Raw genomic sequence first — 22,997 nt, 5'->3', positions numbered from 1 at the left:
AAGGAAGTTAGAAAGGTTAAAATTTGATCAGCAATTTCTAATTTTTCCAACAAAATTTACAAAACCATTTTTAGGGACTACATCACATTTGAAGTGACTTTGGTGGGTCTATATGACAAAAAATACACAAAAGTGACACCATTCTAAAAAGTACTCTCCTCAAAGTCCTTAAAACCACATTCAAGAAGTTTATTAACCCTTCAGGTGCTTCATAGGAACCAAAGCAATGTGGAAGGAAAAAATGAACATTTTACTTTTGTTCACAAAAATTTTACTTTAGCCCCAATTTTTTTATTTTCACACTGGTAACAAGAGAAAATTTATCCCAAAATGTGTTGTGCAATTTCTCCTGAGTACGTCAATAACCCATATGTGGGAGATAACTATTGTTTGGGCGCATGGCAGGCTCGGAAGGGAAGGAGCACCGTTTGACTTTTTGAAAGCATAAATGGCTGGAAGTGAGACCAGACGCCATGTAATGTTTGGAGAGCCCATGATGTGCCTAAACAGGGGAAACCCCCAACATATGACCCTATTTTGGAAATTAGACCCCTCAAGGAATGTGTGTAGATGTGTGTTGAGCACCTTGAGTCCCCAGGTGCTTAGCATGAGTTTATCACGTAGAGCTGTGAAAATAAAAAAATCTGATTTTACCCACAAATATGTACTTTTAGCCCTAAATTTTTTATTTTTACATGGGTAGCAAGAGAAAATGGACCCCAAAATTTGTTGCGCAATTTCTCCTGATTACGCCAATAACCCATATGTTGGGGAAAACTACTATTTGGGTGCACTACAGGGCTCAGAAAGAAAGGAGTAATGTTTTGGAACGCAGACTTTGATGGAATGATCTGGGGGCGTCATGCCATGTTTGGAGAGCCCCTGATGTGCCTAAGCAGTGGAAACCCCCAACAAGTTATCCCACTTTGGAAACTACACCCCTCAAGGATTTTTTACAGGGATACAGTGAGCATTTTGAACTCACAGGTACTACACAGAATTTGATAACATTAGGTCGAAAAAAAATTTTTCACAAAAATGTAGTTTTAGCACCAAATTTGTAAATTTGTAAATTAAAAACATCCCTAAAGAAGAGTGGGCAAGACTAGTCCCACAAAAAAGGATGTATAGAGTAAACACCCAATACAGCCACCCTGTGTCACAACACGTCACCAATATGCCTCACCGTAATATGGATATTTTTCAACAAAAACCATTTAAGTACTACCTGAAATAATGTGTAGTCCAGGCACCCACCACACCTGATGCACGTTTCGACCGCTGGACGAAGCATTTCTCTGCGAAACGCGCATCGGGGGTGTCGTGGGTGCCTGGATTACACATCATTTAAGGTAGTAACGGTTTTTGCTGAAAAATATCCATGTTACAGTGAGGCATATTGGTGACATGGTGTGACACAGGGTGGCTGTATTGGGTGCTTACTCTATACATCCTTTTTTGTGGGATTAGCCTTTCCCACTCTTCTTTATGGGATGTTTGTTTAAATATTATTGATTTCTACTGAGGGGCTTACACTGCCTTACTTTCACTTTTATTATATATATATATTTAAAATGTCCCTATATACTTCTATACACCCCTCTGTGTCACATAATTATACATGACTTATATGTTAGTTCTGTGACTTTACTTACCTGTCATCAAAGTACCTCTAATTGGGATGTTTGTGGACTTTACCATGCACTTGATAACTGATAATATACATGTGTCTCCAGACTACTGCTGGGGTTTGATATCCTCATTTTTAGTACGCAGATTTCGTTTGAATAAATTGTGTGCTGCATTAGCTGAGCCCCTGAAGTGCCAGAACAGCAGAAAATCCCCCCAGGTGACCGTATATCGGAAACTTCATTGCCAAGGAATTCATCTAGGGATGTAGTGAGTATTTTGAACCCATTTGTACCTCACAGAATTTTATAACATTGAGACCTGGAAATATGACAAGGGTTAATAGGTGAAACTGGACCCCATAATTTATTGCGCAAATTTCTCCAGAGCGGGGTGATGCCCCATATGTCATTATGTCATCAGAAATTACTGTTAGGCCACACGTTAGGGCTGAGAAGCAAGGAGTGCAATTTGGCTTTTGGAGGACAGATTTTGATAGAATAGTTTGCGGGCGACATTTGCGGAGCCCCGAAGATGTCAGAACAGCATTAAATACCCCAAAAGTGACCCCATTGTAGAAATTGCACCTCTCAATGCATTAATTTACGGTTGCAGCGACTATTTTGTAACATCCATGCCATGCTTTATTCTTGAGAATTGCAAATAGGCCAGTTTAGTGCCCATACATTGTGCCACTACAGTGTAGAGCCCCCATATATTGTAGCTCCCCCATACATTGTGCCCAGCTTGTGCTTCTGGAGAAATGCACTCAGTAAATTGTTAAGTGCTCTCTCTGCACTACAATAATGCCAAACAAGTGGCCGCTTACTGTGGTTTAGGCACAGTGGGGCTTAGAAGGAGGGGGGCATTTGGATTTGGCATCACTGAATTCACTGAATTTTATTTGAGAAGGCGAGAGCAATGATGTTTTTCCAGAGTCTTTGTTCTACCAGTAACGTCGGAACCCGCTATAGTTCCAGTGACAGATGACGAACCTGAGTGGGGGCTGGTTTTGTGCAGTTTTGTGATTCAGACAAAACCCCCAATGAAACCGTTTGGCATCTGCTCCAGTGGTATCCATCTTTTTAGGAGCGCATAGGTCTGTGGTCGCCAACACTTGTGAGCTAAAAAGACACCTAAAATGATGGACACTGCCAGAACAGAGACCAGTCCAAAGTGACTCCATCTGCCTCATAAGTGAGTGGTTCCGTCATGGGTTTTGTCTGAATCGTAGTTTGGAGAATTTACACGCGCACCCTGACATGCTCAGTGGAGAGCGCAAGATAAATGTGAGCTGAGCCTTGTTCCGATTTTTGGGAGGTAGAATGAACAAATAGACAGCAGTACAAGAATAGTTCCTATTTTTGCGCAGTTCACCATGCGGTATAAATGATAAGGCTGATTTATTCTTCGGTCGGTGCGATTACAGCGATACAAAATTTATATTGTTTGGTTATTTTCAGATTTTGCTTTTATCACATGCTAAAATACTTTTTTATAAAAAGTAGTTTTTTTCGTCGAGAGCTGTAACATTTTTATTTTTTGGCGAACATAAACGTATGAGGGCTTATTTTTTGCGGGACGAGTTGCAGATTATTTTGGTACCATTCTAGGGCACATAAAAATTTTTGATCGCTTTTTAATCAGATTTTTCAAACACAGAATGAACAAAAAACAGTGATTCAGTTATTGTCTTTGTTTTTTGTTTTTTTGTGCCATTCACCATGCAGCAAAAGTGATAAAACTGATTTGCTCGTTGGGTCGGTACAATTACAGCAATACCAGATACATACCCTACAGACCAAAAGTTTGGACACACCTTCTCATTTATAGATTTTTCTGTATTTTCATGACTATGAAAATTGTACATTCACACTGAAGGCATCCAAACTATAAATTAACACATGTGGAATTATATACTTAACAAAAAAGTGTGAAACAACTGAAAATATGTCTTATATTCTAGGTTCTTCAAAGTAGCCACCTTTTGCTTTGATGACTGCTTTGCACACTCTTGGCATTCTCTTGATGAGCTTCAAGAGGTAGTCACCAGAAATGGTCTTCCAACAATCTTGAAGGAGTTCCCAGAGATGCTTAGCACTTATTGGCCCTTTTGCCTTCACTCTGCAGTCCAGCTCACCCCAAACCATCTCGATTGGGTTCAGGTCTGTGGAGGCCAGGTCATCTGGCATAGCACCCCATCACTCTTCTTCTTGGTCAAATAGCCCTTACACAGCCTGGAGGTGTGTTTGGGGTCATTGTCCTGTTGAAAAATAAATGATGGTCCAACTAAACGCAAACCGGATGGAATAGCATGCCGCTGCAAGATGCTGTGGTAGCCATGTTGGTTCAGTATGCCTTCAATTTTGAATAAATCCCTAACAGTGTCACCAGCAAAGCACCCTCACACCATCACTCCTCCTCCTCTATGCTTCACGGTGGGAACCAGGCATGTAGAGTCCATCCGTTCACATTTTCTTGTTCGCACAAAGACACGGTGGTTGGAACCAAAGATCTCAAATTTGGACTCATCAGACCAAAGCACAGATTTCCACTGGTCTAATGTCCATTCCTTGTGTTCTTTAGCCCAAACAAGTCTCTTCTGCTTGTTGCCTGTCCTTAGCAGTGGTTTCCTAGCAGCTATTTTACCATGAAGGCCTGCTGCACAAAGTCTCCTCTTAACAGTTGTTGTAGAGATGTGTCTGCTGCTACAACTCTGTGTGGCAGTGACCTGGTCTCTAATCTGAGCTGCTGCGATTCCTGAGGCTGGTGACTCGGATAAACTTATCCTCAGAAGCAGAGGTGACTCTTGGTCTTCCTTTCCTGGGGCGGTCCTCATGTGAGCCAGTTTCTTTGTAGCGCTTGATGATTTTTGCAACTGCACTTGGGGACACTTTCAAAGTTTGCCCAATTTTTCAGACTGACTTTCTTAAAGTAATGATGGCCACTCGTTTTTCTTTACTTAGCTGCTTTTTTCTTGCCATAATACAAATTCTAACAGTCTATTCAGTAGGACTATCAGCTGTGTATCCACCTGACTTCTGCACAACACAACTGATGGTCCCAACCCCATTTATAAGGCAAGAAATCCCACTTATTAAACCTGACAGGGCACACCTGTGAAGTGAAAACCATTTCCGGTGACTACCTCTTGAAGCTCATCAAGAGAATGCCAAGAGTGTGCAAAGCAGTCATCAAAGCAAAAGGTGGCTACTTTCAAGAACCTAGAATATAAGACATATTTCCAGTTGTTTCACACTTTTTTGTTAAGTATATAATTCCACATGTGTTAATTTTGATGCCTTCAGTGTGAATGTACAATTTTCATAGTCATGAAAATACAGAAAAATCTTTAAATGAGAAGGTGTGTCCAAACTTTTGGTCTGTACTGTATATATTTTTTATGCTTTGCTATTTTTACACACTAAAAACCATATTTTACAAAAATGTTTCTTTTTTGCATAGTCATATTCTGAAAGCTATAACTTTTGAATTTTTTTGCCAAATGAGCCATATTAGGGCTTGTTTTTTGCAGGACGGTTTAAAGTTTTCATTTATACAATTTGTATGACTTTTTGATGGCTTTTTATTCACTTTTTTGTGACTCAGTATGATGAAAAAGTGACATTTTTGGCTTGTTTTTTTATTATTTTTTATGTCGTTTGCCATACAGAATAAATAACATGCCAGTTTTATAGAGCGTGACGTTCCCGATGCGGCAATACCAATTATGTGTACTTGGTTTATTTTTGTTTTATCAGAAACTCTGCATTTTGTGTTGTGAAACGGCTTTTAGTGATTTGTGTGCACTTTTGTGTTTTTTTTTTACATATTTTATTTTAGTTTTTCACTTAGTCTCACTGTGGGGTATGTGTAATTTTTAGCTTGATTACTGGTCTCACTGACTGTACCTGTAAGACGCAGCGTATAGCTGGATCTGACAGGCTACCGTATTCTGGGGTCAGCACATGACCATGGTAACCATCGGCACCTGAGATTCTTATCGCGGGGGTCCGATGGTTAGAAAGGGGGTCTTGTAACTTCCTTGTAGCTAATTAAATACCGCTGTTACGATTAGTAGCTGTATTTAAGGGGTTAATCAGCCCCTATCAGCTTCAAAATTGGCCAGGGCCAATACCGCATGGGCGGCGCTATACTCTTATTCCTTGGCGTCGTTAAAATACGGCGCTGAGGAATAAGACCCCTTAACGACCGCCGTTAAAAGGCATGGCTATCACTTAAGATGAGCTCCCGGTGGCGATTGTGCGGGCACAGCTCCTGTGCGCCGCACGATTGCCATGATGTACCCATATGGGCACGTCAAAGGTCGTGAAGGGGTTAAATCATAATGTATGTTATTTCAGGTTTTCTGTTCAGAATAAGATATGCACCAGTACATGGAGAATAACATTTGACCATTTTATAATTTGTATCATACAATATCCTCTCTGTAGACTGTCTATAATTTTTAGTTGTCTCTGAGCTGGTGGATGGAAGCTAGATGCTTTGATGTCTCCCATACACAGTATACAAGTATGAGGGATTCCTGCTCAACTGTGTCTATATAGTACATGTTCAGAAGCTGCAGCAGTATAGGGGATTTTACATATCAGCACTGAGAAGTATAGCTGTGAATTCAGCACTGAAGTTAAAATTAGATAAAACAGTTACTTGAAAGAAGCACCGTGTATGTGTGTTTGTGTCTCTTTCACTTCTAATTATTGCTCTGCTCCTCCCACTTCCCCTCTCGTAGACTTCAATAGGCAGCTGTAATTTGACACATCAGTGAATTGTCCACCTGGGAGTAAATTATAAATTCAGGGGGCAGAGGGAGGAGAAGAAAATGTCCCTTAAGTTGAGAAAGAAGCATAATTCTCTGATAAAAAATATGACAAAGTTTCTTCTATTCCCTTATACTATTGTACTATTGGTTTTTGCAGTTTGTTGAAACAACAACAAACATATGTCTGTGACCTAGCTTTCTTATAATTCACATGTTTGTTTTGTCTTTTTATTTCCTTATCTACAGAAGCAGAAAGGAGGTAGATACTTACAATTAGATGTTTAATAAATCAGATAGATATTTGGGATAAATTGAGGGTTGGGTATAAAAACACCAGTTCACATGGAGTCTTGCTTTTCAAATTAGGGGTTATATTTGAAATTTATTGATTCGGATTCCCCAAACAAGTTGATGCTTTTTTAACTTTTTTTTAACCTGAGGATTTTCATAGATAAAATCTGTGCAGGTACCAGGTAAAGAGAGGAGACTACAAATCTTATTCACAGGTTGTGAACTTATTTCACATGGAAATTGACATATGGTGGGGATTTTATAAATCTGCAGTATGACAATTTTTGTTACAAGCACTGTAGCAGGGATCAAATGAACCCGCAGCACCACGTACAGATTTTGCTGCATATTCCTTACAGATTAATAGCAAATTTCATTCCATTTGGGCGTAAAAATCTGCGTAGTTTGGACCAAACCTATCAGACATGAAAATAATAAAATCATTACCTTTTCAGAACTGTTTATTGTGTTGAAATCTTTACGGCCTTGAATGAGGCTATGGTAATTATGAGATCCCACTGTCTTATTATCAGTCATGAATGCAGCTATTCAAGTCACTTCAATTTCATTACATGGCCAAAAGTACTTGAAAATATTTGAAACCTAATTTCCATTTTAGCTTTTTATTTACTAGAAGCGGCATGACAATGTTTTTATTGAAAGGACTGGAGGCATCTGAAATATTTGGTAAAAAGGCATATGAAGAGTCATGTATTAAATTAGCGCAACATTTCTGTTTGTTTTGGCTGCTGCTAAATAGAATGGGGATGATTCATTTGACAGGTTTAAGATTAGCAGATTTTGAAATGTCTTTGGAAAATAGAGATTTTTAACCAAAACCCTTGTTTATAAGGCAACTATAGAACAGGTCTACAAAAAAAATTCTTTTCAGGTGCCAAGGTTTTTTTGAATGGATTTAGGGTATTTTGAAGGTGCTGAATTCAAAAATCCCATTACTTTTGCTAAATTGGTTCTAGTTTTTGAGATAATTTATCCATGAAAATAATGCATTCCCCCAATATGACTTGTGTGTGGTAACAAATGCAATAACTTTTGGTCTTTTGACTCTTTAACTGTGTCTTAGGTAATGAAATATCCCATATAATTATTATGTATTTCAATCTGTAGGATTACAATGCAATAAAAGTGACTTTTTGAAGCCAGAATTCTACTGTAATTAATAGTGATGAGCGAACGTGCTCGAGTAATGTCTTAGCCGAGCATGCTCGGGTGTTATCCACGTATCTTTGGTGTGCTCCTATATTATGTTTGAGTCCCTGCGTCTGGATGTTTTGCGGCTGTTAGACAGCCTCTACACATGTGAGGATTCCCTAACAAACAGCCAATCCCTGCATGTGTTGAGGCTGTCTAACAGATGAAGATGATGCAGATGAAGGGACTCGAACATAATATACGAGCACGCCGAAGATACTCGGATAACACCCGAGCATGCTCGGATAAAACGTTATCCGGGCATTTTCGCTCATCACTAGTAATTACCTTTTAAATATCTCAGAAACTAGAGCCAATCTGGAAAAATCTAAGTCCTATTCTTAATCAGCTCCATAAACTTAATATAAAACCGTTCAGACATCGTTGGCACCACAATCACTGTATACCAGTGTATAGTATACAAAATCTTGTCTGTCTATGCCCCTGCATCAACCAAACATCCTAGATCTTCTGATCATAAGGTTAATTTCTTTCCCTTGAATGTTTATGAGCCCAGTCAAGACCACATGGGCACACAAGGGGCTGACTGCTAGCGTCTGCCTGCAAGACTCATAAGCTAAAACTGCATAAACTCTAGCCTAGTTAGTGAATTTGTTTGACTGAGGGGGCTAATTGTCCCCATACACATTAGACTAACAAGAGTTAAACTTACCAATCTTATTGGGAAAGGCTGACAGTCTAATGTGTATGGGGGGATCCCAACTCTTCCCTAACAGCCTTTCGACTGTCTCCAAGGACAGATTATTTTGTTTTCTGGGAGATAAGTCACTGCCAAAAGAGTATGGCAGCAGTTTTCTCATAGAAATCAGTGGAGTCGAGCGCTCGGGTGACACAAGTGTTCCTGTATTGTGTCGATACCTGATGGCTAAACAATCATTTGGTCGACTGCTATCGACCCCCCTCAGCATCACCAGGCCCCCCCTCAGCATCACCATGCTCCCCCTAAGCATCACCAGGCCCCCTCAGCATCACCAGACCCCCCTCAGCATCACCAGGCCCCTCCCTCAGCATCACCAGGCCCCCCCTCAGCATCACCAGGCCCCCCTCAGCATCACCAGCTCCCCCTCAGCACAAGGCCCCCCTCAGCATCATCAGCCCCCCCCTTAGCATCACCAAGCACTCCCCTCAGCATCACCAGGCCCCTTTTAGCATCACCAGGCCCCCCCCTCAGAAGTTGCCTGTATTGTTGGATTCTGTTTCTCACAATATTCCTGACGACACTGGGGACCCTATGCAGGTCGGGGCTATGTCATCCCATTCCAGGGAGAGGGACAGGAGGTTCTCTGAGGGACTTTGCTTGTATTGCGGTAAGGCTGATCATTTTTTAAAGCAATGTGAGGTTCACTTAAGGAAAGAAAAAAAATGGTCAGTAGAAATAACACTCCCGTTCGCATTGCGTTCTTACGTTCTGCTGGGTTGTTTTTTCCTGGTAATACCACCTGTCAGGGTCATTTAATTGAGTTTCAGGTAATGGTGGATTGTGGTTCTGTACTAAATTTGATTGATCAACAATTTATTGAAAAGTATAAGTTTGATTCTGAACCTTTGTCGTCTCCTTTTCTTGTGGTGGCGATTGATAATACCCCCCTGGAGCATGGGAGCATTCTTCGAAAGGTCACTGGGTTTCCGCTTACTATAAATATGGAACATCAGTAGCAGATTGACTTATTTGTACTTGCTAAGTTGCCTTCCCCGGTCATCCTGGGATTGCCCTGGTTAAAAGTGCATAATCCTTTGCTGGACTGGTCGTCTGGTTCAATAAAATCCTGGGGTCAGGGGTATTATGGTAAGTGTTGTAATGTTCACATTGCGGCTGTTGTGAAGGGGGAGTTACCTGAACCCATTCAGGATTTTTGGAGGGTTTTTTCGGAGGTGGAGTTGAAAGCTTTACCACCTCATAGAGATTATGATTGCGCTATTGACTTCGTCCCTGATGCAAAGCTCCCTATGAGCCGGTTGTTTAATCTGACAATTCCCGAGAGGGAGGCTATGAAGGAGTAGCTTCAGACTAGTTTAGCTGCAAGTCACATAAGACCCTCTAAGTCTCTTGTGGCGGTTGGGTTCTTCTTTGTCAAAAAGAAGGATGGGGGTCTTAGGCCATGTCTGGATTTTCGGGAGATTAATAAGATCACTGTGCGCAATCCTTACCCGTTACCACTTATTCCGGATTTGTTTAACCAATTGACCGGAACTAAATGGTTTTCTAAGATTGTCCTTCGTGGGGCATATAATTTGCTGTGGGTGAAGGATGGAGATGAATGGAAGACAGCTTTTAACACCACGGAAGGACATTTTGAGTCTTTGGTGATGCCTTTTGGGCTTACTAACGCCCCTGCATTTTTTCAAAATTTCATCAATAACATTCTGAGACCCTTGATCAGTAGGAGTGTTATTGTTTATCTGGATGACATTTTGATTTATTCATCGGATCTTGAGTCTCATTGGCAGAGAGTCCGCGAAGTTCTTCAGATACTGAGAGATAACACACTCTTTGCTAAATTGGAGAAGTGTCAGTTTGCTGTCCAGAAAATTAGTTTTATGGGTTACTTTGTCTCATGTGATGGTTTTGAGATGGACCCGGTGAAAGTTCAGGCTGTGCTGGAGTGGCCGAGGCCTGAGGGTTTGAAGTCCGTACAGAGGTTTTTGGGGTTTGCCAATTATTACAGGAAATTCATAAAGAATTTCTCTGTCATCGGTAAACCCATCACTGATCTCACCAAGAAGGGTGCTAATACAGTCCAATGGTCCACTGAGGCTATTGAAGCTTTTGAGTATCTCAAGGAGAGGTTCAGCTCTGCTCCTGTTCTTATCCAGACGGATGAGACCAAGCCATTTTTGGTTGAGGTGGATGCCTCATCTATAGGCGTAGGGGCAGTTCTGTCCCAGGAGGGTGAGGATGGGGTGCATCCCTGAGCTTTCTTTTCAAAAAAATTTTCTGAGCCAGAGCTCAACTATGATGTTGGGAATCGTGAGTTGTTGGTTATTAAACTCGCGTTCGAGCATTTGCGACATTTTTTGGAGGGGGCTCGACATCCTATACAGGTTTTCACTGATCATAAGAATTTGATTTATCTGGATGCAGCTAAACGTTTGAATGCCCATCAGGCTAGGTGGGCACTCTTTTCTGCCCGGTTCAATTTATCCGTAACCTTTGTCCCGGGGACAAAGAATGTTAAGGCTGACGCTTTGTCTCGTAGTTTCTCTCCAGCGGTGAATGCTGAGAGGGAGGAGTGTATTTTGCAGAGAGGGGTGGTGGTGGCCGCATTGGATTCTGAGTTGGAGAATAGCATCCTAGGAGCTCAGAGTGCAGCACCAACTAACTCTCCGTGTGGTAAATTGTTTGTGCATAGAGCCTTGAGGAGAGCATTGTTTGTTGAATGTCATGAATCTCGGTTGGCGGGTCACCCAGGGATTTCGGAAACTAGGAAGTCTATCGGTCGGAGTTTCTGGTGGCCGGGGTGGCAAAGGGAAGTCATCAAGTGGGTGCGTCAGTGCTCTGTATGTGCTAGGTCGAAGGCCTCTCACGCTCCGGCTTAAGGGGGTTGCTATGCCCCTCGGAAGTCCCTAGTTCGCCATGGACGCACCTTGCCATGGATTTTATCACCGATCTGCTTTTATCGGAGGGTTTTTCTGTCATCTGGGTTGTTGTGGACCGGTTTAGTAAAATGTGTCATCTGGTTCCGTTCAACAAGTTACCTTGCGCCAAAACTCTTCCTAAGGCTTTTGTGAAGGAGATTGTTAGGCTCCATGGTGTTCCCACGGACATTGTTTCCGATAGAGGACCACAGTTTGTAGCTCGCTTTTGGCGTTATTTTTGTGACAGATTGAAAATTCATTTGTCATTCTCGTCGGGGTATCATCCAGAGTCCAATGGACAGACTGAAAGGAAGAACCAGGATGTCAAGCAGTTTTTGAGATGTTTTGTGGCAGACAATCAGGAAATGTGGTCTGAATTTCTACCACTTGCGGAGTTTGCCCTTAATAATCATACTTCCTCCTCGGCTGGTTGTTCTCCTTTTTTTTGGTGTACTGGCAGGTATCCATCTTTTGGTCCATTTTCCAAAGTTGGGGCTGCTGTTCCGGAGGAGAATTTTTCTAGTGATTTAGAGAGGGTTTGGACCAGTGTACGCCTGAACCTTAAAGAGGCTAACAGGAGATCAAAAAGGTATTTTGACAAAAAAAGAAAGGAGTCCTTGTTTGCTGTTGGGGATATGGTTTGGTTGTCCTCTAGGAATCCTCTTTTGAAAATTCCTTCTAAAAATCTGGGGCCTAAATTTGTGGGTCCTTTCAAAGTGGTTCAGATTGTCAACTCGGCAGCGGTGAGATTGGCCATTCCCTCGTCCTGGAGGATTTATTCTGTGTTTCATGTGTCGTTACTTAAGAAGGCGCACACTTCTGATAAGCAGGCGAAGCCTACTGTTCCTCCTGTTGATGAGGACGGGAATTTGAGATTTCTCGCATTTTGGATTCCCGGTGGCATAGAGGAAGATTACAGTATCTTGTGTCCTGGAGAGGTTTCGGCCCTGAGGATAATTCCTGGGTGAAGGCCGAGGACGTCTCAACCTCAAGGCTAATTAAGGCTTTTCACAGGAGATTTCCTGGTAAGGTTCAGCCTAGAGGATCCGGAGGATCCTCGTAAAAGGGGAGGTACTGTTAGAATCTATGTTGTTTTACTATCGGCCATCTTGTTGTGGTTTGCTTGCTTCTAGTCTTTTCCTCTGGTGCTGGGTTTCTTGGTCACATGATCTCTGCACTCTTTATTACCCAGCACCTGGCCCTCATTCCCTGCTGGACATCAGTGCTGTAACGCTCGTGCTCTGGCTAAGTAGCCTTGTTTATTTCTTCATGCTTTTGACTATAGTTATCCTGGGACTTCTTGTTCCACCAGTTTTGTTTTCTTTAATTTTCGTTTCTGCAACTATCTTTTCTGTTAGGAGGTCTCCTGCTTTTGCTCCCAGTCCTTAGACCTTTTAGGAACCCCTTTTTCCCTTTCCTACAGGTCTTCGTTTGAGTTCAGTGCAGGAGTTTCGGTGGGGCTATTCGTAAGGAATAGGGCACCCACCCCAGCGTAGGGTTAAGCTGAGTCTCAGTGCAGGGACAGCTTTTCCCTGCTATTCCTTAGTTCTAAGTTGCAGAACATAACACAGGCCCCCGCTCAGCATCACCAGGCCCCCCTCAGCATCACCAGGCCCCCCTCAGAATCACCAGGCCCTCCCCTCAGCATCACCAGGCCCCCCCTCAGCATCACCAGGCCCCCACTCAGCATCACCAGGCCCCCCCTAAGCATCACCAGGCCCCCCCTCAGCATCACCAGGCCCCCCTCAGCATCACCAGGCCCCCCTCAACATCACTAGCACACCCCTCAGCATCACCAGGCCCCCCCTTAGCATAACCACCCCCCCCTTAGCATAACCAGGCCCCCCCTTAGCATCACCAGGCCCCCCCTTAGGATCACCAAGCCCCCCCTCAGCATCACCAGGCCCCCCTCAGCATCACCAGCCCCCTCAGCATCAGCAGGCCCCCCTCAGCATCAGCAGCCCCCCCTCAGCATCAGCAGGCCCCCCTCAGCATCACTAGGTCTCCCTTCAGCATCACCATGCCACCCTCAACATCACCAGGTACCCCTCAGCATCACCAGATCCCCCTCAGGATCACCAGGTCCTCTTCAGCATCACTAGGTTTCCCTTCAGCATCACCATGCCACCCTCAACATCACCAGGTACCCCCTCAGCATCACCAGATCCCCCCTCAGGATCACCAGGTCCTCTTCAGCACAAGGCCCCCCTCAGCATCACCAGGCCCCACTCAGCATCACCTATTAGACTATTAGATAAGGCTTGCTTCTCCATCACATTCTAAAGTGGTGGCCAAAAGTATTGGCACCCCTGCAATTCTGTCAGATAATACTCAGTTTCTTCCTGAAAATGATTGCAATCACAAATTCTTTGGTATTATTATATTCATTTCATTTATCTTCAATAAAAAAACACAAAAAGAATTGTCCTTAAGCCAAATTGGATATAATTCCACACCAAACCTAAAAAAGGAGGTGGACAAAAGTATTGGCACTGTTTGAAAAATCATGTGATGCTTCTCTAATTCGTGTAATTAACAGCACCTGTAACTTACCTGTGGCACCTAACAGGTGTTGGCAATAACTAAATCACACTTGCCGCCAGTTAACATGGATTAAAGTTGACTCAACCTCTGTCCTGTGTCCTTGTGTGTACCACATTGAGCATGGAGAAAAGAAAGAAGACCAAAGAACTGTCTGAGGACTTGAGAAACCAAATTGTGAGGAAGCATGAGCAATTTCAAGGCTACAAGTCCATCTCCAAAGACCTGAATGTTCCTGTGTCTTCCGTGCGCAGTGTCATCAAGAAGTTTAAAGCCCATGGCACTGTGGCTAACCTCCCTAGATGTGGACGGAAAAGAAAAATTGACGAGAGATTTCAACGCAAGATTGTGCGGATGGTGGATAAAGAACCTCGACTAACATCCAAACAAGTTCAAGCTGCCCTGCAGTCCGAGGGTGCAACAGTGCCAACCCGTACTATCCGTCGGCGTCTGAATGAAAAGGGACTATATGGTAGGATACCCAGGAAGACCCCACTTCTTACCCCGAGACATAAAAAAGCCAGGCTGGAGTTTGCCAAAACTTACCTGAGAAAACCTAAAACGTTTTGGAAGAATGTTCTCTGGTCAGATGAGACAAAAGTAGAGCTTTTTGGGAAAAAGCATCAACATAGAGTGTACAGGAGAAAAAAAGAGGCATTCAAAGAAAAGAACACGGTCCCTACAGTCAAACATGGCGGAGGTTCCCTGATGTTTTGGGGTTGCTTTGCTGCCTCTGGCACTGGACTGCTTGACCGTGTGCATGGCATTATGAAGTCTGAAGACTACCAACAAATTTTGCAGCATAATGTAGGGCCCAGTGTGAGAAAGCTGGGTCTCCCTCTGAGGTCATGGGTCTTCCAGCAGGACAATGACCCAAAACACACTTCCAAAAGCACTATAAAATGGTTTGAGAGAAAGCACTGGAGACTTCTAAGGTGGCCAGCAATGAGTCCAGACCTGAATACCATAGAACACCTGTGGGGAGATCTCAAAATGGCAGTTTGGAGAAGGCACCCTTCAAATATCAGGGACCTGGAGCAGTTTGCCAAAGAAGAATGGTCTACAATTCCAGCAGAGCATTGTAAGAAACTCATTGATGGTTACCGGAAGTGGTTGTTCGCAGTTATTTTGGCTAAAGGTTGTGCAACCAAGTATTAGGCTGAGGGTGCCAATACTTTTGTCTGGCCCATTTTTGGAGTTTTGTGTGAAATGATCAATGATTTGATTTTTGCTTCATTCTCTTTTGTGTTTTTTCCTTGCAAGCAAATTAAATGAAGATAATAATACCAAAGAATTTGTGATTGCAATCATTTTCAGGAAGAAACTGAGTATTATCTGACAGAAATGCAGGGGTGCCAATACTTTTGGCCACCACTGTAAGTACATGTTCATTAGTATTTGTCACCTGTGTGACCTTCCTCATATTACTTTCTGACTAATCTGTATCCTTCTGGAAACACTTTTCCTACCTGTATGTAAACGTACGGCTGTTTCTGTGATGTGTAATAGTTTGGTACCCATTTTCCATTATTTATTTTCACTTTCAGTTAGGAATCTACAGGGCCATGAGAAACATTGAGCTTCTCTATTTTGGTCCAAATTTTAAAGGGGTTGTCCACTACTCAAACAAACCCTTCTCAACCCAGTGTAAAATGAAGAACAGCCTATATTCACCTGGTGCGATGTGAGCCCTGCAGCCAATCAGCAGTCACTAACTGGCTGCATCAGTCCCACTTTCTTCGGATGTAACTGACATCCAGAGGAAGCCAAAGAGCAGCAGAAGATCTCACTTTCTTCCAGATGTCATTTTCGTTCAAAGAAAGTGAGAGTGACGCAGCACATTATCCATTGCTGAATGGCTGCAGGACTCATGGGGCATAACAATTCATTATGCGCTCTGGGAGAGTCGGTGAGTATAGATTGTTGTTTTTAATTTATATGGGGAATAGTAATAGTAATTGAGAAGGGTTTGTCTGAGTAGTGGACAACCCCTTTAACTAATATTTCACATTCACTAATAGGCTGTAAGCTGGCATGATACACTGCTGGCACCATTTTAATCACCTCTTGATGATAGATGTCTGGGGCTTTTTATTAGTATGTTCAACCTGTCTGACCTCCCTCATATAACATTGGTTCTTATCTGCCTCCAGTTTGGAACTAATTGTTTAACCTGCCTTTTTATCTACAGTAGTAGTTATGGCAGCTATGTTATGTTATAAGGTAATCTTGGAATAAAGTAGGAGGGTACAATATAGAATGTAAAAAATATGTAAAGTGAAATTTATCTCTCTTGTCTGTCGGACCAGACTTTATTTGTTTGTCTTGAGAGATGAGTCATTTCCCACTTTGCTCACTGAACCTTGTCTGGCTGTGGCTGCAGCAGGAACCTCCCCCCACTGCTTGATTAAAATATCAGACCAGGAATATAAGAAGCCCTACCCCCTTTATTAAGTCACGCCCCTCAGTTATCTGCCAGATTAAATTTAAAGTCAAAAGTAGGAAATTAAACATCGTATTCATTGCAGGTTTCATACAGTACAGAAAATATTGAAGACTGTGTGGGCAAACATATTCTCTTTACCTGTATCATTTACCTCTTAGTATTACTTTTTGGATTTACAGTGAGATTAAAGGGGTTGTCCAGTCTAAAAAGAAAAGTCTGCAGTCACTCTGTGTGAGTGCAGACTTTTAACCCCCCCCCAGGGCATGCTCTGTGCACTGCGAGGGTTCGCTGTTGTCTGCCACAGCGGACAAGTAAGCATAATCCGTCTAATGGGTGCGCCCTCACTCAATACAACTTCATGGATCAAGGACGCGTCCCATCTAATGGGCATGGCCATCTTGTGAGCATGGCTTTGCTCAATACAAGTATATTGAGGGAGGCCGGTCCCAAAAGTCGGGTTCTGCCCGGGTGTATGCGTATTATATACTTGACCGCTGTTCCTGGTGTAGACAACATCAAATCCCCGCAGAGCACAGCGGGGAGGATCACGAGTCGTCTGCAGTCGCACAAAGTGACTACAAACTTTTCATTTTAGACCAGACAACCCCTTTAAAAGTTTATGAACCAGAATTTTCCATATTTCTGCATACTGTAAATGTGGAAGAGGAGAGCCAAATCAAACAAATGAGTCAAAAATATAAGACTTTGCAGGGTGAAGATAAAAAATCTTACTAGAAGCACTCACTAAGCTTTCACTAATAGACCGGAAAAAGAAAAGAAACAAGAAAAAAATCATACATAAAAAAACAGATTCTTTGTGAGTAGCAAATTACCCCCGCTCAACAAATATCAAGTATTCCAACGTGCCTATTCCTATTTTTTTCTAGGTATCTGCTTCTATCCACATCAGTCTCCCTAATCAGGATTTTGTTTAAAAAGGAGCTTAGAAAAAACAAAAAAAGTTTAAATAAAATATGTACAGCAGACATAGCACCACAATCGTCATTCAGGAGAGGAGACCTAGACTCCTCTCTCCTCACTTCTTGGAACAGTACTTCTCAAGTCACATGATCCAGATTGTTCCGTCTTTCAACTCCAGACAGCAAACACGACCCATAGTCCTAAAAAATAGTAATTTATTCAAAAAACATAAAATACATCATTTACCTAATAACACAGCATAAAAATATGCATACACTCATTGCGTTTTGAGGGTAAACCGCTTCATCAAGAATAATTTCAAATATGCTGATTATTCACAATTATGCTGTGGCAGCACCATGAATATTCATAAGATTGCTCAAAGAACTAGTAAAAACAAATATAGTTCTCGAAAGGGAGCAAAAAGTATATAATACAGGCACAGTTAAAATATGTTTCAATAAATAAAAAATAATTATCTTTATTATTGACACATTACAAACTTACAAGCAAATCCAGACATGATTTAACCCCTTAGTGACCGGACCAATTTTTTAAAATCTGACCAGTGTCACTTTATGTAGTAATAACTCTGGAACGCTTCAACATATCCCATTGATTTTGAGATTGTTTTTTTTGTGACACATGATACTTTATAATAATGGTAAATTTAAGTTGATATGTTTTGCGTTTATTTTTAAAAATATCAGAAATTTGATAAAAATGTTTTAAAATTTTCAATTTGCAAACTTTGAATGACTATCGCTTTAATCCCATTAGTCAGACCACACAAAAACATTAATAAATAACATTTCCCTCATGTCTGCTTTACATCAGCACCATTTGTAAAGTGTTGTTTTATTTTGTTGGCATTTTAGAAGGTTTAGAAATGTAGCAGTAATTTTTCATTTTTTCAAGGAAATTTATAAAACTTATTTTTATAGGGACCAGTTCAGTTTTGAAGTGACTTTGGGCATCCTATATGTTGGAAACCACCCAAAAGTGATACCATTTTAAAAACCGCACCCCTCAATGTATTTAAAGTTGCTTTCAGGTAGTTCATTAACCCTTCTGGTTCTTTTCAGGAAGTAATAGAAAGTGGCATGGCAAGAATAAAAAAGTTTATTTTTACCACCTAAATTTTGATAACTTCTGAACAGGCCGCTATAACTGGCAGACTCTAGGGCTGTTACTTAGCCATGAACTGCCATGGCAAACATCAGGACCACACAGTCAAGATCTCAGGGTGCTGATGGGGATAAAGAGGGAGCCCCCACAAACTATTTAGATTCTGTAGTCACTATTGACAGCAGCATCTAAGGGGTTAAACATCTATGGTCGTGGCTGATGCAGCAAGTTGTCAGCTATAGTGTACAGGTGACAGTTACAGGATTGTACATGGACAAGTCCGATCTAAGTGAAACAACAAACCTTCTAAAATAAGGACCTGTTTACACTATGGTTTGCAGTGAATCCGGGAGTTCAGTTGAATTCCCTTAAAAATGGGATTCAGGCAAACCACAGATGGAGCCATATATAGCAATGACATGAATGGAGTTCCAAGAACAGACAGGCACAGAAACATTGTCTGGTGAGGAGAATATGCTGCAAAGTAAGAATGCTTTCAAAACTAGAAGTGTTAGGCTGTGTACCCACGATGCGTTTTTAATGCGTTTCTGCAGCGTTTTTGCAGCTGCGGAAACGCTGCAGAAACGCATCAAAAATGCATGGTAGAAGGGCAGCAATATTCCCCAATGATAATCCGCATGTGCTGTGCACATGCTGCGGAAATTTCCGCTGCGGATTATCATTGCGGAAAAAAACGCAGCACTACCAATTATTTTGCGGAAGTGTTGCGTTTAAGCCGCCATTGACTTGCATTAGAACGCGCCAATTCCGCAAGACTGTATCTGTACTTGCGTAATTGGCACGTTCTAATGTGCGGATGGTACACGAGTGTAGATGAGAGGAGAGTCTCATCCACACCCAGGTACCATTAAAAAATCTGTAAAATAAAAAATAAATGTATACTTACCTTCTGGCGGCCCGCACTGTGCTCCTGCTTGCTTCCCGGCAATTGAAGGACCTGCGCTGACGTCAGAGTCATGTGACTGGTCACGCGACGCTGATGTCGGCAGGTCTTTCAATTCACCGATGCCGGCAAGGGAGAGCGGAGTGTAAAGTAGGACACCGGGGGCTATCGGAGGGTAAGAATACATTTATTTTTTTATTTTTAACCACTCTCTCGGGTCACACTATATAAATCCATGCCGTTTGCATGGATTTATATAGTGTGACCTAGTTGTCACAAGCACTTTCCAAGTGATGCTAATCGCTTGGAAAGCGCTTGTCAATCCGCATGCGGAAATGTCAGTGAATGACGCTCCATTTCCGCATGTCCCTGGCAGGAAAACGCATGTACAATCCACATGCGTTTTTTTCTGCCAGGGAGATGCAGAAACGCTCAGGAAAAAATCCTGAGCATTTCTGCATCGTGGGCACATAGCCTTAAAGGGAATCTGTCAACACAGTTGACTTACGTAAACTATTAATATGGGCATACAGGATATAGACTGCTGAGGAGAGTGATGCCTGTATTCCTCATATCAGATGCCTTGTTGTGGATAAATCATCTTTTATCACTTTATATAAATTACCTCTTTCAGGCTCTGAGGAGCGCACTGCCTGGAAGATAACTCTGCTTCCAGAGCTTGTTTTACATGAAGGAGGAGTTCCCAGTGTGATGTTTGATGGCCGCTCTCCTGATCTCACTGCAGAGCTGTGTGTGATTATACCTGACACATCTGCAGGTTCCTCTCACTGCAGAGCTGTGTGTGATTATACCTGACACATCTGCAGGTTCCTCTCACTGCAGAGCTGTGTGTGATTATACCTGACACATCTGCAGCTTCCTCTCACTGCAGAGCTGTGTGTGATTATACCTGACACATCTGCAGCTTCCTCTCACTGCAGAGCTGTGTGTGATTATACCTGACACATCTGCAGCTTCCTCTCACTGCAGAGCTGTGTGTGATTGTACCTGACACATCTGCAGCTTCCTCTCACTGCAGAGCTGTGTGTGATTATACCTGACACATCTGCAGGTTCCTCTCACTGCAGAGCTGTGTGTGATTATACCTGACACATCTGCAGCTTCCTCTCACTGCAGAGCTGTGTGTGATTATACCTGACACATCTGCAGCTTCCTCTCACTGCAGAGCTGTGTGTGATTATACCTGACACATCTGCAGCTTCCTCTCACTGCAGAGCTGTGTGTGATTATACCTGACACATCTGCAGCTTCCTCTCACTGCAGAGCTGTGTGTGATTATACCTGACACATCTGCAGCTTCCTCTCACTGCAGAGCTGTGTGTGATTATACCTGACACATCTGCAGCTTCCTCTCACCGCAGAGCTGTGTGTGATTATACCTGACACATCTGCAGCTTCCTCTCACTGCAGAGCTGTGTGTGATTATACCGGACTCATCTGCAGGTTCCTCTCACTGCAGAGCTGTGTGTGATTATACCTGACACATCTGCAGGTTCCTCTCACTGCAGAGCTGTGTGTGATTATACCTGACACATCTGCAGCTTCCTCTCACTGCAGAGCTTTGTGTGATTATACCGGACTCATCTGCAGCTTCCTCTCACCGCAGAGCTGTGTGTGATTATACCTGACACATCTGCAGCTTCCTCTCACCGCAGAGCTGTGTGTGATTATACCTGACACATCTGCAGCTTCCTCTCACTGCAGAGCTGTGTGTGATTATACCGGACTCATCTGCAGGTTCCTCTCACTGCAGAGCTGTGTGTGATTATACCTGACACATCTGCAGGTTCCTCTCACTGCAGAGCTGTGTGTGATTATACCGGACACATCTGCAGCTTCCTCTCACTGCAGAGCTGTGTGTGATTATACCGGACTCATCTGCAGCTTCCTCTCACTGCAGAGCTGTGTGTGATTCTACCTGACACATCTGCAGCTTCCTCTCACCGCAGAGCAGTGTGTGATTATACCGGAACACATCTGCAGCTTCCGCTCACTGCAGAGCTGTGTGTGATTATACCTGACACATCTGCAGCTTCCTCTCACCGCAGAGCAGTGTGTGATTATACCGGAACACATCTGCAGGTTCCTCTCACTGCAGAGCTGTGTGTGATTATACCTGACACATCTGCAGCTTCCTCTCACCGCAGAGCTGTGTGTGATTATACCTGACACATCTGCAGCTTCCTCTCACCGCAGAGCAGTGTGTGATTATACCGGAACACATCTGCAGCTTCCGCTCAGCTTCAGCTTCAATCTCACAGGCAGACAGGGTTGTAACTCCCCTTCATGTAAAATAATCTCTGGAGACAGAGATATTTTCCAGGCAGCGTCCTCCCTAGAGCCTGGTATATGTCATTTATATAAAGTGACAAAAGATGATTTATCCACAACAAGGCATCTAATATGAGGCATACATATAGCACTCTCCTCAGCAGTCTATAGCCTGTGTGCCCATATTAATAATTTAGATAGGTCAAAGGTGATGAGAGATTCCCTATAGGCTAAGTGCCCACGATGCAGAAATGCTCCGGATTTTTCCTGAACGTTTCTGCATCTCCCTGGCAGAAAAAACGCATGCGGATTTTACATGCGTTTTTTTCAGCCAGGGACAAGCGTTTGTCACGCGTTTTGCACATGCGATTTCGCATGCAGATTATCAAGCGCTTTCCAAGCGATTTTAGCAGCACTGACAACTTGGTCACACTATATAAATCCATGCAACCGGCATGGATTTTATATAGTGTGACCAAGTTAGTTTAAAAAAAAGAATAAGAATGGTAAAAAATAAAAAAAAAACATTATACTCACCTTCCGATGGCCCCCGGTCTCCTTATCCGATGCGTCCGGTCTTCCCGGTGTCTCGCGATTGTGTAAAAGGACCTTCCATGACATCATTTAGTCATGTGACCATCGCGAGCTGCCGGGGAGCCAGGACGCATCGCTATGGAGCCCGGGGGCCATCAGAAGGTGAGTATAATGTATATTTTTTATTTTAAATTCTTCTTTTTTTTACAGGTACCATGGCACCCGGGTCTGGAGGAGACTCTCCTCTTCTCCAGACCCGGGTACCATCCGTACATTGAATCGCTTAATATCCGCATGTGCCCATGTAGCCATGCGGATATTAAGCGATTCAATGCAAGTCAATGGCGGCGAAAATGCCGCGAATACGCAAAATAATTGGTAATGCTGCGGATTTTTCTGCAATGATAATCCGCAGCTGAAATCTCCGCAGCATGTGCACAGCACATGCGGATTATCATTGGGGAACATGGCAGACCTTCTACCAAGCGTTTTTTAAGCGTTTCTGCAGTGGAATTGCCGCTGCGGAAACGCTTAAAAAACGCATAGTGGGCACAAAGCCATAAAGAGATCCTGTCGTCAGGTTTCTATACCCCACACTAATGCCATCTATGTAAGGGCGCTGTAATGGTGAATACATTCATATCTTTATTTTAGAAACCTGGGTTTATGTTTTAGAAAAATTTATTATTGAATTGTTAAAGCAGTTGTCCGGTCCAAAC

At 42.7% G+C, this 22,997-nt stretch overlaps 1 protein-coding gene across 1 annotated transcript in view; it reads left to right on the top strand.

The window, feature by feature from the left end:
- The window catches only part of GRXCR1 (glutaredoxin and cysteine rich domain containing 1), a 117,848-nt gene that overhangs the window by 75,670 nt on the left and 19,181 nt on the right, over window positions 1–22,997 (top strand). The gene's annotated exons all lie outside the window — the stretch shown is intronic.

Source organism: Phyllobates terribilis, unplaced genomic scaffold (assembly GCF_046119375.1).
Source record: "Phyllobates terribilis strain yellow unplaced genomic scaffold, ASM4611937v1 Scaffold_1__5_contigs__length_1240528914, whole genome shotgun sequence".
Lineage (NCBI taxonomy): Eukaryota > Metazoa > Chordata > Amphibia > Anura > Dendrobatidae > Phyllobates > Phyllobates terribilis.
Note: the sequence above shows the minus strand (reverse complement) of the source record. Positions and strands in the feature narration are given on the sequence as shown.